The following is a 4,455-nucleotide window of genomic DNA, read 5'->3' on the forward strand; positions in this document are numbered from 1 at the left end:
ATGCTTGTGAAGCTCGAATGGCACAGATGTAACAACAACTCACTCAGCACACTGGACTTGTCAGAACCCCACAGATGTAACAACAACTCACTCAGCACACTGGACTTGTCAGAACCCCACAGATGTAACAACAACTCACTCAGCACACTGGACTTGTCAGAACCCCACAGATGTAACAACAACTCACTCAGCACACTGGACTTGTCAGAACCCCACAGATGTAACAACAACTCACTCAGCACACTGGACTTGTCAGAACCCCACAGATGTAACAACAACTCACTCAGCACACTGGACTTGTCAGAACCCCACAGATGTAACAACAACTCACTCAGCACACTGGACTTGTCAGAACCCCACAGATGTAACAACAACTCACTCAGCACACTGGACTTGTCAGAACCCCACAGATGTAACAACAACTCACTCAGCACACTGGACTTGTCAGAACCCCACAGATGTAACAACAACTCACTCAGCACACTGGACTTGTCAGAACCCCACAGATGTAACAACAACTCACTCAGCACACTGGACTTGTCAGAACCCCACAGATGTAACAACAACTCACTCAGCACACTGGACTTGTCAGAACCCCACAGATGTAACAACAACTCACTCAGCACACTGGACTTGTCAGAACCCCACAGATGTAACAACAACTCACTCAGCACACTGGACTTGTCAGAACCCCACAGATGTAACAACAACTCACTCAGCACACTGGACTTGTCAGAACCCCACAGATGTAACAACAACTCACTCAGCACACTGGACTTGTCAGAACCCCACAGATGTAACAACAACTCACTCAGCACACTGGACTTGTCAGAACCCCACAGATGTAACAACAACTCACTCAGCACACTGGACTTGTCAGAACCCCACAGATGTAACCATGTGATGTGTTCACTGTTTTATCTGACCGCCACTAGTCCCAAGTCAACAGGCCAACAGGTCACGTTTATCAGCGACTTATCCTCAGGGAAACCACTGCCCAAGAAACTGACTCTGGGGGGTGAAGAGAAATTCCCTAGAGAATTCATTCCAACATGTGTATACCAGTGGTGTGATGACACGCGGCATGCTTTAACTCACGATGATGTCATGCTGAGTCATGAGTATAGCTTACTGTATCCCTGTGTGTGTGTGTGTGTGTGTGTGTGTGTGTGTGTGTGTGTGTGTGTGTGTGTGTGTGTGTGTGTGTGTGTGTGTGTGTGTGTGTGTGTGTGTGTGTGTGTGTGTGTGTGTGTGTGTGTGTTGGTGTGTGGTAAGAATGAATCAGGGTGACACAGTGACTCTTCCTCCTCCTCCATGGTGAGGAAAGGAAGGAAGTAGTGAAATATACAGTAGTAATAGGGAGGGGGGGTAGAGAGGGAGGAAGTAGTGAAATATACAGTAGTAATGGGGGGGGTAGAGTGGGAGGAAGTAGTGAAATATACAGTAGTAATGGGGGGGGGTAGAGAGGGAGGAAGTAGTGAAATATACAGTAGTAATGGGGGGGGGTAGAGAGGGAGGAAGTAGTGAAATATACAGTAATAATGGGGGAGTAGAGAGGGAGGAATTAGTGAAATATACAGTAGTAATGGGGAGGGGGTAGAGAGGGAGGAAGTAGTGAAATATACAGTAGTAATGGGGAGGGGTGTAGAGAGGGAGGAAGTAGTGAAATATACAGTAGTAATGGGGGTGGGGGTAGAGAGGGAGGAAGTAGTGAAATATACAGTAGTAATGGGGAGGGGGGTAGAGAGGGAGGAAGTAGTGAAATATACAGTAGTAATGGGGGTTAGAGAGGGAGGAAGTAATGAAATATACAGTAATAATGTGGGAGTAGAGAGGAGGAAGTAGTGAAATATACAGTAGTAATGGGGGGTAGAGAGGGAGGAAGTAGTGAAATATACAGTAGTAATGGGGAGGGGTGTAGAGAGGGAGGAAGTAGTGAAATATACAGTAACAATGGGGAGGGGTGTTGAGAGGGAGGAAGTAGTGAAATATACAGTAGTAATGGGGGTAGAGAGGAGGAAGTAGTGAAATATACAGTAGTAATGGGGGGAGGTAGAGAGGGAGGAAGTAGTGAAATATACAGTAATAATGGGAAGGGGTGTAGAGAGGGAGGAAGTAGTGAAATATACAGTAGTAATGGGGGTAGAGAGTGAGGAAGTAGTGAAATATACAGTAGTAATGGGGGTAGAGAGGGAGGAAGTAGTGAAATATACAGTAGTAATGGGGAGGGGGTAGAGAGGGAGTAAGTAGTGAAATATACAGTAGTAATGGGGGGTAGAGTGGGAGGAAGTAGTGAAATATACAGTAGTAATGGGGGGTAGAGAGGGAGGAAGTAGTGAAATATACAGTAGTAATGGGGAGGGGTGTAGAGAGGGAGGAAGTAGTGAAATATACAGTAGTAATGGGGGGGGGTAGAGAGGGAGGAAGTAGTGAAATATACAGTAGTAATGGGGGAGGTAGAGAGGGAGGAAGTAGTGAAATATACAGTAATAATGGGGAGGGGTGTAGAGAGGGAGGAAGTAGTGAAATATACAGTAGTAATGGGGAGAGGTGTAGAGAGGGAGGAAGTAGTGAAATATACAGTAGTAATGGGGAGGGGTGTAGAGAGGGAGGAAGTAGTGAAATATACAGTAACAATGGGGAGGGGTGTTGAGAGGGAGGAAGTAGTGAAATATACAGTAGTAATGGTGGGGTAGAGAGGGAGGAAGTAGTGAAATATACAGTAGTAATGGGGAGGGGTGTAGAGAGGGAGGAAGTAGTGAAATATACAGTAGTAATGGGGGTGGGGGTAGAGAGGGAGGAAGTAGTGAAATATACAGTAGTAATGGGGGGTAGAGAGGGAGGAAGTAGTGAAATATACAGTAGTAATGGGGGTAGAGAGGGAGGAAGTAGTGAAATATACAGTAGTAATGGTGGGGTAGAGAGGGAGGAAGTAGTGAAATATACAGTAATAATGGGGAGGGGGATAGAGAGGGAGGAAGTAGTGAAATATACAGTAGTAATGGGGAGGGGGTAGAGAGGGAGGAAGTAGTGAAATATACAGTAGTAATGGGGGGTAGAGAGGGAGGATGTAGTGAAATATACAGTAGTAATGGGGAGGGGTGTAGAGAGGGAGGAAGTAGTGAAATATACAGTAGTAATGGGGGGGGGTAGAGAGGGAGGAAGTAGTGAAATATACAGTAGTAATGGGGAGGGGTGTAGAGAGGGAGGAAGTAGTGAAATATACAGTAGTAATGGGGGGGTAGAGAGGGAGGAAGTAGTGAAATATACAGTAGTAATGGGGGTAGAGAGGGAGGAAGTAGTGAAATATACAGTAGTAATGGGGAGGGGGTAGAGAGGGAGGAAGTAGTGAAATATACAGTAGTAATGGGGAGGGGTGTAGAGAGGGGGAAGTAGTGAAATATACAGTAGTAATGGGGGTAGAGAGGGAGGAAGTAGTGAAATATACAGTAGTAATGGGGGTAGAGAGGGGGAAGTAGTGAAATATACAGTAGTAATGGGGAGGGGGTGTAGAGAGGGAGGAAGTAGTGAAATATACAGTAGTAATGGGGGGATGAGGGAGGATGTAGTGAAATATACAGTAGTAATGGGGGGTAGAGAGGGAGGAAGTAGTGAAATATACAGTAGTAATGGGGGGGTAGAGAGGGAGGAAGAAGTGAAATATACAGTAGTAATGGGGGGGTAGAGAGGGAGGAAGTAGTGAAATATACAGTAGTAATGGGGGGTGGGGTAGAGAGGGAGGAAGTAGTGAAATATACAGTAGTAATGGGGGTGGGGGTAGAGAGGGAGGAAGTAGTGAAATATACAGTAGTAATGGGGAGGGGGTAGAGAGGGAGGAAGTAGTGAAATATACAGTAGTAATGGGGGGGTGTAGAGAGGGAGGAAGTAGTGAAATATACAGTAGTAATGGGGAGGGGTGTAGAGAGGGGGAAGTAGTGAAATATACAGTTGTAATGGGGAGGGGGTAGAGAGGAGGAATTAGTGAAATATACAGTAGTAATGGGGGGTAGAGAGGGATGGATAAAAAGAGAGTTGAGAGTGAGAAAGAAAGATAGAAAGAAAGAAAGAAAGAAAGACAGAAAGAAAGAAAGAGAGAGAGAGAGAGAGAGAGAGAGAGTGAGAGAGCGAGAGAGAGAAAGAAAGGAGAGAGAGAGAGAGAGAGAGAGAGAGAGAGAGAGAGAGAGAGAGAGAGAGAGAGAGAGAGAGAGAGAGAGAGAGAGAGAGAGAGAGAGAGAGAGAGAGAGAGAGAGAGAGAGAGAGAGAGAGAGAGAGAGAGAGAGAGAGAGAGAGAGAGAGAGAGAGAGAGAGAGAGAGAGAGAGAGAGAGAGAGAGAGAGAGAGAGAGAAAGAAAGAGAAAGAGAAAGAGAGAGAGAGCACTCTAACCCTGCCCACTTTTACAAAGCCATTCAACTCCGACATAGTGAAGCTTCTCCAGTGCTCTGTGTACATCAGCAG

This window comes from Oncorhynchus gorbuscha, linkage group LG08 (assembly GCF_021184085.1).
Source record: "Oncorhynchus gorbuscha isolate QuinsamMale2020 ecotype Even-year linkage group LG08, OgorEven_v1.0, whole genome shotgun sequence".
In the NCBI taxonomy this organism is placed as follows: Eukaryota; Metazoa; Chordata; class Actinopteri; order Salmoniformes; family Salmonidae; genus Oncorhynchus; species Oncorhynchus gorbuscha.